The following is a 12,760-nucleotide window of genomic DNA, read 5'->3' as shown; positions in this document are numbered from 1 at the left end:
GAAAACCAACCCTAACAGTACCTTGATCTTGGTCTTCCGGCCTCCATGACTGTGAGAAATAAATTTCTGTTGTTTAAGTCACCCAACCTGTGATTTGTGTTATGGCAGCCCGAGCAGACTAATACATCTGGTTAGTGCACATTTAGTTTTGGTCTATATGTTTCACTATTGCTATTTGCTATTATGTATTACTATTTACTATTATGTTCTATTTTACTAATATATTTACTACTATATTTTATGATATAGTTACTAAATACTAATTGTGTATCTTTACTACATGTTTTATAACTATATTGACATAATGGGAATTCTTGGCATAAATCTTTAGGTACATCTTTATATTTTTCTAGTAAAATTCCATTTGTGGCAATACCAAGCCAAAAGCTACACCTTTTTGTGTCAAAAGCTAGGAGAAATTTTTGTCTAAAATTCTTTGTCTAGATACATTTTATACAAGCGTACATGGACGTCAGTTGCACATGAGGGCCCCTTTCAGCGCAGGCTTGCCCAAATTGCATTTTAGCAAAAAAAATTTTTTTTCTGGAATAAAAAGTAAAGGCCCTTTTTTTGGCATTTGAATATAGATTTCTTTGATTACTTTTGAATTTGATAGTCTTTACATATTTATGTGTTATTTTTTATTTCTTCTACACTGGATTCTCCTTCACATTTTTTGCCCATTTTTCTGGTTGTGTATCCTTTGAATACTAATGATAAAACTAATGAAGTTACACTCTTAAAACTTCTCCCCCTTTCACTTCTGAACACATAATTGATGTAGGGCTTAAAAAGAACTGTATCTAAGTTGCATCTCTGCCAGACATTTAATATATTCATTTATTCACCTATCATTTGATGAATATTTATTAAATATCTTCTGCGTACCTGACAATACTCTAGGCCCTACTATTAGAGGACTGAACAAAATACTGTCTTTACTGTCTGAAATTTGTGTTCTTGTAAAGAAGTGACAGGAAGCAAGTGATGTGTCAGGTGGTGTTAAGAGCACAAAAGAGAGTGAAGCATATAAGACGGGTCAAGAGTAGGGAGGGTGACACAATTTTGCGTAAGTGTGTCAGGGAAGGTCTCCAACAAAGTGACTTCTAAGATCTAAGGAAAGTATGAGAGTTGGCCAAGCAGCTGTCTGGTGGAAAAGCTTTCCATGAACTGGGAAATGCAAATGCAGAGACCTTGAAGCCAATGTGTCCTTGTAAGATATCAGCTTTAAAAAATTATATATTGTTGCTGATGTTGGAGAGGGAAAATTTCTCCCTCTACTCATCTTGAGTTCCTGTGGCTGAACTACTGATAAAATTGACATAAGGCAGATTAACAAGAGAAAAAGAAATAACTTTTAATTTGTGCACAAGGGGGTCTCATAGAAATGGGACCTAAGAAGTGGCCAAAGCAGGCAGCTTTTATACTTTGAGACAAAGACAATAAATTTGTAAGGAATTGACAGGACAAAGAACCTTAGGTTTGGATGCTTAATTGGTACAGAATCTAAACAAAGTATGGGCTTAGGGTAGTAAATTAAAGAAGTAACAAGATTTGTTTATATATACTTCTTGGCTCCAATTCCCTGTCTCTGGTGATAAGGGTATCCTTCCACCTCCAGATGCAGAGAGTGCACCTTTCACATGAGAGATTCATTTCCTGCTTTCAGGGGAACAGAGAGGAGGGTCAAAATGTCCGTCTTGCATTAGCTGTTTCTTAAGTTTAAAATTAATTCAAAATAGTCAATGTTCTTTTGAGGAATATCTTGGGAGGGCCTGCCCGTGGCTCTGAATCACATATGGTATTTCCAAGAGCCTACGTTCCCTATGAATTTAGTATTCAATAGAAGATGAATCTTCATTTAAGTACTAAATGGTTGGGATTAGAGTTACTACTGTGTATTCTCTTTGGTTAATTGTTCAACCAATATTTTTGAGCTAGGCCATTTCTCGGACACTTGGGCACATCACTGGACTAACAGACACAACTTTCAATACTTTTTGATTAGGGCTGTAATTTATTGCTATGTTGAAATGATGGTAGAAACTGTTGCTTTAGATGGTGTAATACTTAAGGTTTTTATGACAGGATTTCGAAACATGGGTTTCCTGGAATACTACTTGAGGAATTTTAATATCTTTCCAAGGAAATATTCTTTGTCAAATAGATTTTGGAAATGCTACATGTCCTTCTCTTCTGTGAAGAGCTTCCACTAAGGAATTGCAAATGCCTTGAAGACTGTGTGCTTTGTATTAGCTTATTTATAGCTATGTAAAATCCCAAAGAAACACCTGTTTCTGATGAATATTTATTAACATGCTATGGGAAAGCATCTTGTGAAACACTGTGTTTAATTATTAGATAAGTACATTAAACTTTGATTTTTCCTCCTGAAAACTAGAAGAGTATTGTATTAGGAGATAAACTACCTCCCCAAATCATATTGTAAAATTATCTTTTTTCAGTAGTTTTGATTTAAGCCCAGTTATAAAATAATTCAGAGTCAGGGCAAGATCTTGTATTTAAGAAGATATTTTGTTAGGTTATCTTTCTTTACCAAAATCTCTTATTTCCATTTGGAAATAAATCACCAACGGGAAATCCTTACTTTGTGTATGTAGATAAATTTTCTCAAGCGGCTTCACTTCTTGGTGAATATCCTGTTCCTTCCAGTGCCTTGAAAAAGCTTTTTGCTTTACACTAAAACAAGGAATCACACAGTTGACCTTTCATTGAGCCAATTAATATTTGTATTTCATACTGAATTTTCTCTCAGTTGGGTATAATACTAGAGATATTTCAGTCTTAGATTTTTAACACCCCAGCTCATTGGGAAGGGGAGGAGAAAGAGGTGATACTTCTTTCCTGGACCAGGAGGCTAGATGTCCTCTCTGATGAAAGATTCAGAAGGCCCAATCTGGTCTGTCTTCTTACAGAATTTAATACCTAGAATGTAAGGCATTCATATGCTAAAGCCTTGGCCACCTATCATCTTGTGCATATGATTGCTTATTTTGCTAGATACCTAGTTGTAATCTCAAGTTTGAAAAGTAACTCTAAATATGGTGTCATTATTCAATGCTACAACACTATTTATTTTATCATATATTTTTCCTAGTCGTCAAATACTTTTACTAGGTTTTTTTTTGGTTTAGTTAGATATATCTTTGATTTCTTTCAGAAAGTATATGTGAAGAGTATGTTTTCTATACTACCATGAGTACTTGTGTGTATGAGAGTTTCATTCATTTACTTTCAAATGAGGATAATAGCTTGGATGGCTTGATTTTTTAATTCGAAATGCTTTTTTGAAACTCAAATTTAGGATTTTTCTTAATTTTTGAAATTAGAAAAAGAGAAAAAAAAGCGATATTTTTAGTGTGCTCCCTTTTCATTAATTATGCTTGGTACTAGGCAATGTCTTTCCATCAAAAAATTGAAGTCCTTCAGCTTATTAAAAATTTATTGTATTATTTCTTTATTTTTGCGTATTTTCATCTCATTTAAAAATCTTTTTAGTATTTCTATAACTATATTTTTAGGAGACAGTTTTCTGTATCAATTGTCTATTAAAGTGTACCAGAATTTTTTTATGAGTACAGTTTTATTAAAAGATACCATGAAGATATTTTAATTTTATTGGTATATACATTCAGTCCAGCTAAACACAGCTGGATTCATTGTTTAAAATTAAAAATTGCAGTGTCTTTCTTTGGCATGTGATTCACCTTTACAAATACCTTTTTGTTATCTATACAGTGTCTTTGTCACCTGTCTTTAGAATCTGCCCTAACTTAGGTAGCATTTTCTACATTTCTGTTGTCTGTAAGCTAAATTCGCTCTCAGAAATCACCCTGGGATTGTCATTAACATTCCATGGTCACATCCTGATTCTTGTTGCGTGGACCCTGGCTTTGCCTTCCTGTGGGCTTGTGTTTATCAGCACTGTGATTTCGTGCTTTGTGCTGCTACCTATGAAACTATTTTCAGACTAAGGCAAAGTATAAAGGAGTGGAGTAGAAAAAGCTCCTAGCAGTTTACTTATATAGTGAGCTAGAATGAAAATTGTTGCTTTCCCTGCTTTCCTTTCAGACTTACATAAATAAAAGTAACTATTACAATACATTGTATATGGTAGGAGCTCAATATGCCTATTTCCTTCCCTCTCCTCTTCCTCCCTGTGCTTTTCCTAATTTACTCTTTTGCTAGGCTGTCCAGATCACACCATTATTAGGAGGTATGTCTACTAAGAGAGTATAAGAATGGTCTTCACAGTAAAGAAAGGAGTGTCTTTTTCACATACATGTAGGAAAGTTGAAGGAAGGAAGACTAGATTGAATACCCAGAGCCATTTCTGTTAAAAATATACATATATTTACTGTGTGTGGGTATTTACAAATCTTGTACACTAGCATGCACTTATAGTTTGTAGAGCTGGGCTGATATTAAAAATGGGTGAATAGTTGATTACTACTCAGTGTGATTTGGGGTCAGTGATTTCTTTAAAGTATCTCCCTTACTGGCTTATACTATAGGGAGTATAGGTTTGAACTCTCTCTTCTTGTATCTTTCATGCTGGAGTTGGCTGACTCTTTGGAGTTAATTTTTGGGGCTATTCAAGTTTCCCCCAAAATGATCTTTTTAAAATTTTGATGATAATCTTGAAAATTATGTAAACATAATCTGGATCACTTGACTGAGGCAGAAACAGTCATTAGAACAAATACGTGCCTTAAAGTTGTGTATCATCTTGTTCTGAAGAGTAAGCTTTTGCTATAGAATGCTATTTTATCCGTGAGTAAAAATTTTTACTTAAGCCAGACATTATAATATATAATAGTTCAATCAATCATTTATTTATTCAGTCATTTAGCACTATTCATTGAGTGCTCAGGAGTCATAAAGGCAAACATTTTTCTTATTGTCTGGTAGGCAGACATTAAACAAATGATTATTATATATTTAATTATATCTCTCCTAGCATATTTATAGAAATTCAAGTTCATTGAAATTCACTAACAGATATTAATACTTCAGAAGAAAATTACATGATAAATGCTCACTATAGAATTGTAAATAAGGACTGAATTAATACATTTATCAGTATTTCTTACTGGGTATTAATACTTTGTCTTCAGATGATAAAAGAAGTTGCACATTTATTATTATTTAGATGAATCTAAGCTTTGCTTATATTCAGCAGCAATTGTACGAAACTTTTGAGGCTGTAATCTTTTGGGTAGATGTGGGTACTTCTTCACAGCTGTCTATAGCAGTTAGTAATGTAATGCAAGACTTTGGATGAAAATGATAATAGTAATGTTTTATTTCTCTGAACAAATGTGAGTGCTAAGGAAAGTAATCAATTTAGAAGATATTTTAGTTGGAAAATGATGACTGCATGATACTGAATAAGCTGTTAAAAGGAGATATGAATAATTAATCTTGCCATAATAGAAGCATAAGTAAAGAATATTCACTTTTTATGACAAGAATAGTTTTATCCCATAATATGTAATTTGAAATTTCTATGGGAAATGGACCATTCAAATAGAAGATAAGAGAAACTTAGATAATATTTTCCAATAGTAAGCATGTATGTCAATGGGCAAAAGGGGCTGCTTCATTAAAAAAATTATATTATGTCAAATTATGTCATCACCATTCATAGTCTATGTGTATGTGACTCCAAAACAATTACACAGAGAAAAGCCCCTAATACATTTTGGGGGGAAGGCGCCAGAATAATGTTGAATTACCAGTTTGACATTTTAAATAACTAAATCAACAGGGATTTTGAATGGATCAAATCAGTTGCTCTTACAGATTTAGGTATATACCAACCAGGCTTAAGATAGTATCTCTAGGGATTAGTGAAGGCCTCTCCTCCACCCAGGCAGTTTTAATGTAGAAAATTATCCCAAAGAGGAAGTCTAATTCTACCTCCTGCATGTGGCTGGAGGCTAGCAATACATTGTTCAGGAACTGCAGGAAACCTCTCTGCTTCTTCTGAAATGATTCCCTTGACATACATTCAAACAGGACTAGAGAAAATAATCTCCAACATTGTTGGAGGTCAATTATGTAATCACTGGGAAGACAGTTACATCATATTCTTCAAGAAAAATACAAGAAGCTACAGCTGAAAGAAGTGTGTGTGTGTGTGTGTGTGTAAGAGAAAGAGACAGAGAGATCGAAAGGAAGACAAAAAAAGAGACAGAGACAGGGAGATTTGGCTGCTGGCTGGTATTTTGCTGTTTATCTTTATTAATAAAGGGAGTAAATCTTATTGTTGATCTCCTTGTCTTGTGGTGTCTATGTTTGGTCCTCCCTTCTGCATGCACTCCTTGCCATGACCCTTCTCCAATTATGGGTCAGGAAAAAGAACCACTTCTTATCATTTTTGAATATGAACTCAGGCACAGAAATTCTATCTTGGCATCTACTTTATTTTCTCATTGGAGAAGCAGATTTCAAAGCACAAGATTTTTTTTATGGAGTTTTTAATGCTAAACAAAGGAAACAAAACTTTGGAAATGTTGTGTTCCTAATGAATTATTACTTCTTAAGGGGGAAAAGTTTTCAAAATGAGTTTTATATTTCTTAGAGGAAATTATGTTTTTTCCTCTAGTGTATTTATAAGATAAATGAATAAACCCAAAGGGCTTCATTTTGATTGTTGTTCTTCTATTAGCATTGCAGCTTTAGTTGTAAACATTTTTTAGGATGTTTCATAAAAAAACTTTTGGAAAGTTTAGTTATTTATATATGGCTAACATATCATGCTTTTCTAACAGAATATTTAACTTTTTTGCCAAATGTACACTGTTTGAAAATTAGTCATTTGTCTTGTGTTAAGTTTAAATAATACATTTTTGGGTAGCATATCTGTTACATAGCTTACAGAGCTGGGGACAAGTTGAACTGTTAATGAATATCTCTTCTTCCTTCATTTCACAGTGTAATTGCCTTCCATGGTGGATTTTTTCCTAAAGAAACCTGTCAGACGAATTGTTTCCCTTTTCCCCTGTGCCATGATGTTTTCCCTTGGCAACACATTTTTAACAATTATTTTCATTATTTATTGTGAGACATTTATTACATAACAAAGTAATACTATAAACTAAAATAAATAATAAAGTGATTACTACTGTAAACCATCCAGATTATGAAATCAAACATCACCAATATCATTAAAGCTACTCCCTATCATCCTGTGATCTCATTACTCCCCATCAGAGGTAAGTTTCTTTTTCTTCACACACTTGATCACTTGGCTTCAGGGCATTTACTTTTGCTTGATTTCTTCTTAACTCAGTGCTGCTTTTTAAAAATCTTTGCTGGCATTTTCTCCTCTTCCAACACTGAAATGCTCCAGGTTTTGGTCGTCAGTACTCCGATCTCCTCTGTCTATAGTCACTTTCCAGATGATCTCATCCAGACTCAGCTTTTTAAAAATTATTATGACCTTGAAGATTTCCATATTTTAATTGCCAGCCAAGGAATTTTCTCTGAATACTAAACTCCTATATCTAATTCCCTACTCAATTTCTCCATTTAGAGCATTAAATAGCTGCCTCAAATTTAATATATCCACAACCCAAACCTCATTTTTCAGCCTCACTGCCCAACTTCTACCTCGCACATTTTCTCCAACTCTTCCAGATGCCTAATCGAAACACCTTCGAGTCTCTTACTTCTCTTTTTCTCATAACCCACATTCAATGCCTTGGGAAATTGTTTGATTCTACATTCAGAATTCTATCTGGAATCAATTCTCACTACTTCCAGGGATGCCATCCTAGTTCTATGCCACCATTTTCTCTTGCCTGGATTACTGTAGCTTCTTGCTAATTGGTTTTCCATCCTCCTCGCTTTCCTCTTATAGTCTCTTCTCTGTATGCCATCCAAAGTGATCCTTGTGAACCATATAGCTGATCACATTTTTTCCCTGCTCAAAACTCTCTGGCAGCTTTCCATCTGAGTCAGAGTAAACAACAGGATACGAGGAAACCACAAGTGATCAAGAGGAGGGCACTGAGGTCAAGACGAGGGCACTGGAGTCAGGAGAAGGGCACTGGGGGCAAAAGTAAAGCACTGAGCATCACAGCACCAGCACCACAAGGGGAGGGGGTTGGGCGGACCACCCAAGCCTCCCTCCCTTCCAGCCTAACCCTGGTCAGCAAGAGCATGAGAAAAACTCTTTAAACCACTATGCAGTTAAGCACTTACAAGCACCATTATAGACATTAGATGGTCACCAATGACAGTAGGGTTACAGCAGGGTTAAGGTTATTACAACATAAACGAGTTTTGTGAGGAGCAGTTAATAAAAGGACTTCATAGGAGTTGAGGCAGCTGACTGAGAAATGTTGAGTGTGGTGAGAATTCAGGAGGGCTTCTACTGCATGAGGTACAAAAATGGTTAAAGAGGATTCCACAGCAGTTTTCACAGTGGCCTTAACGAAAAGAGCAGTGACTTTAACAGCTGTAAGACAAGGCAAGTACCCCTATAATACAAGGTCCAATTGCTGACTGTAATACCCTATAGGTCTATGATGGTCCCTGTGTTTTTGAGTGAGTAATCCAAGGGCATTCCTTCCCTTTTTACATACAAAAGAAAGAGGAAACTGATAACTGGGATGCCCAAGGATAGGTGGGTTCATTAAACTCTCCTTTAAGGCCTTGAAGGCTGTCATTCAGTTCTTCTCAGAAATTGGATTGCGGTTGTTATTGTTGAGTAAAACATACAGGGGTTTGGCCATAAGCAAGGAATTTGCAATCCAGTTTCAGCAGTAACCTAGTAGCCAGAGAAAATCTCACAGTTGGCACTTCATTTGGGGTTTTAGAAATCTGGGGACACCATGAACCCTATCTGGATCTAGGTGTAGTTTTTGTTCTGATATTAGATAAATATCACACCTGAGTTTAGGAAAACTGCAGTCTTTCCTTTGCAACCTCATATTCCTCTAAGGCTAAACGTTTTAGCAAGTGGATGCTGTCTTCCTGTGAGGAGGCTGGAGAAACAGAGCGGAGAAGCAAATCATCCGCATATTGCAGCCCCTAGGGAACTGTGTCATCCAGATCAGCCTCCAGGATTTGTGAGAGGTGAGAACTCTTGATAAAACCCTAAGAGATTACTGTTCAGGTGAATTGCTTTCCTTCCCAAGAAACAGGAATTTGAGAGGGTAGATCTTCTATCTTGTAAAAAGCTCAGGGCTCAGGGGTCTGTGATGTGGGTGAACTTTCCAGTGTTCAGTTATTTGGGGCATGTTATAGATGAGAAAACCTGTTGCACTTTACACTGCCTACTGTAAAGACAGAGACACGTTAGTAGGTAGGTCTCCTGAGATTTGGGAGGCAACATGTAACAGTAACTTGTGGTGAGCTGCTCTGGCCCAGTTTCTAGACCTGCTGCATAGCTTAGAGTGAGACTAGAACAAGACCACCTGCAGCACAAGCTGCCCGGCTGCGTGGGTCGAGGACCTGGTATTGGGAGGGTCTGTGGCAGTCAGAGAGGTCTCTGCTAGGTGCTTCCGAGAAATCACAGTACGATACCCAAGGTTTTTAGAGAAAGGCCACGCCCCTCCTCACTGACAGCTATTCTCCATGGGCCACGGAAGACAACTCAACAGCTGATTATGATGCTCCAAGCCTGGACTGCCTGAACTGGTTATTATGTGGTTTAATGAAATACGGAATTAGAGGTGCATAGTAGCATCACGTTGCAACATAGAAATAATACGTACAAGACTGGGACCAAGTAGATATTGGTAAACATAAGGCATTAGTAAACAATGTAAGCTCTGCTGGCTCAAAATTCAGTCATAACTGCTTCTAAAACCTCTCCCTCAACTCTTTTTTCTTTTTTTTCTTTCCTACCTTCTTCTTGTTACTAGATAAAAATACAATGTTTACTTTATATCAAACTTATTTTAAATCACTTATATTGAAATAAATTCAATCATTAATTCTAATCATTTCTCTCAATAGTTATTAGACATACACATAATAATGACAGTTTCTTAAAGTACTTTTCAAAACCATATAATCTGTTTCTTTTACTTTCTTATTCAACTAAATAATACTTAAGAGAGATTTCACCAAAGTTGTGTTAATAGGTATCTAATATCATCTGTTTCTTCTGTTATCAATAGAAGCTATGCAAGCTTCAGTGTTTTCCTTTTGTTTTTAATTTTCATTGCACATTTTTAAACATTCTTCTTCATAATCCAGTTTTTGGATGCTAAGTTCTATGTATGTTCATTAAGTCAAAGTTATTAATGATGATGTTTAAGTATTGTATATCTTTACTCATTTTTAGCTGCTTGATAAAGCTGATAAAATATTTATTTGCAAAATAATGAAATTTTACACTGTAAAATTAGAATGTACATGCCCTGTTTAATTAAATTCTCATGAGCATGGACAGGACCAGTGAATATAATGGGCTAATACTCTGTCATTAAGTTGCTAATCAGTTGATCTTTGAATTAATCAGATGGGACACTGTTCTCGGTGGGTCTGATCTAATCAGACAAGCCCTTTAAAAAAAGTGAAGCATCATTGTGCTGCTCTTCTGATGATCTTGAAGGTACAGTTCATGGCTTATACAGTTGTAAGGAAATTAAATCTGCCACTAATCACGTTAGCTTGGGAGAGGACTCTAAGCCTCAGATGAGACCCTGGCTCCAGCTGTCAGCTGGATTTCAATCTTATGAGACCTGGAGCAGAGAATCCACTTGAGCCCTGTCTGGACTTAGAGGAATTTGAGATAATTAATTTGCATTGTCTTAAACTGCTAAATTTGTGTTAATTTGTTATGTGTGTAGCAGTAGAAACATAAAACAGCCCTTTTAGCATATTTATAAAGGCTTTTATATCTCTATTTCTTATCATATTGTCTACTCCACCAACAGCCTGAAAAGGTAATCATTTTAATATAACTATTTTGTATCTTTTTATTGTATCTGTGTATTCTTGACAAAACATGTTATTTTATAGTATGCATTTTTCTTTTGTAAGCTGTTATAAGTCTCATTTTAATTTTATAATTTTTACAATCAATGCTTCTATGAACTATTTAAATTACATTTACATTTGGCCCATTGCTTCTCATAGCCTTCTAGTATTCCATGGTTTGCATCCATCATGTTTTTGGTTCATTCCCCAGTAATGGCCCTCCAAATTGCCCCCAGTCTCCTGCCATGATAAGCAATGTTGCTATAGTCATCCCTTTTGGACTTAAGGGCAGTTTCTCTAGGATATATGCTCAGAAGCAGGAATGCTGGTTCTTAAGAGTATTTATATACTTAACCTGATTGAATACTGTCAGATTGCTCTCCAGAATAGCTGTGCATTCTAAACTACCATCTGTACTGCATGAACATTTCCATATTCCAATGATCTCTCCAACAATTTATGCTACCTAGCATTTTAATATTTGCTAATATGAGTATGAAATTGTATCATATTGTTTTTTTAACACTTTTTATTGATTTATAATCATTTTACAATGTTGTGTCAAATTCCAGTGTTCAGCACAATTTTTCAGTCATTCATGGACATACACACACTCATTGTCACATTTTTTTCTCTGTGAATTATCATAACATTTTGTGTATATTTCCCTGTGCTATACAGTGTAATCTTGTTTATCTAGTCTACAATTTTGAAATCCCAGTCTATCCCTTCCCACCCTCCACCCCCCTGGCAACCACAAGTCTGTATTCTCGGTCTGTGAGTCTATTTCTGTCCTGTATTTATGCTTTGTTTTTGTTTGTTTGTTTTTGTTTTTGTTTTTCAGATTCCACATATGAGCGATCTCATATGGTATTTTTCTTTCTCTTTCTGGCTTACTTCACTTAGAATGACATTCTCCAGGAGCATCCATGTTGCTGCAAATGGCATTATGTTGTCAGTTTTTATGGCTGAGTAGTATTCTATTGTATAAATATACCACCTCTTCTTTATCCAGTCACCCGTTGATGAACATTTAGGCTGTTTCCATGTTTTGGCTATTGTAAATAGTGCTGCTTTGAACATTGGGGTGCAGGTGTCATCCTGAAGTAGATTTCCTTCTGGATACAAGCCCAGGAGTGGGATTCCTGGGTCATATGGTAAGTCTATTCCTAGTCTTTTGAGGAATCTCCACACTGTTTTCCATAGTGGCTGCACCAAACTGCATTCCCACCAGCAGTGTAGGAGGGTTCCCCTTTCTCCACAGCCTCTCCAGCATTTGTCATTTGTGGATTTTTGAATGACAGCCATTCTGACTGGTGTGAGGTGATACCTCATTGTAGTTTTGATTTGCGTTTCTCTGATGATTAGTGATACTGAGCATTTTTTCATGTGCTTTTTGATCATTTGTATGTCTTCCTTGGAGAATTGCTTGTTTAGGCCTTCTGCCCATTTTTGGATTGGGTTGTTTATTTTTTTCTTATTGAGTCGTATAAGCTGCTTTTATACTCTGGAGATCAAGCCTTTGTCGGTTTCACTTGCAAAAATTTTCTCCCATTCCGTAGGTTTTCTTCTTGTTTTACTTCTGGTTTCCTTTGCTGTGCAGAAGCTTGTAAGTTTCATTAGGTCCCATTTGTTTATTCTTGCTTTTATTTCTTCTAGGAGAAAATTTTTGAAATGTATGTCAGATAATGTTTTGCCTATGTTTTCCTCTAGGAGGTTTATTGTATCTTGTCTTATGTTTAAGTCTTTAATCCATTTTGAGTTGATTTTTGTATATGGTGTAAGGGAGTGTTCTAGC

At 35.7% G+C, this 12,760-nt stretch overlaps 1 long non-coding RNA gene across 1 annotated transcript in view; it reads left to right on the top strand.

Moving 5' to 3' along the window:
• The window catches only part of LOC116664255, a 575,010-nt gene that overhangs the window by 210,283 nt on the left and 351,967 nt on the right, over window positions 1-12,760 (top strand). The window lies entirely within an intron of this gene.

Source organism: Camelus ferus, chromosome 6, assembly GCF_009834535.1.
Source record: "Camelus ferus isolate YT-003-E chromosome 6, BCGSAC_Cfer_1.0, whole genome shotgun sequence".
NCBI lineage: Eukaryota > Metazoa > Chordata > Mammalia > Artiodactyla > Camelidae > Camelus > Camelus ferus.
The sequence above is the reverse complement of the archived record's forward strand: the minus strand, read 5'-3'. Positions and strand labels throughout refer to the sequence as shown.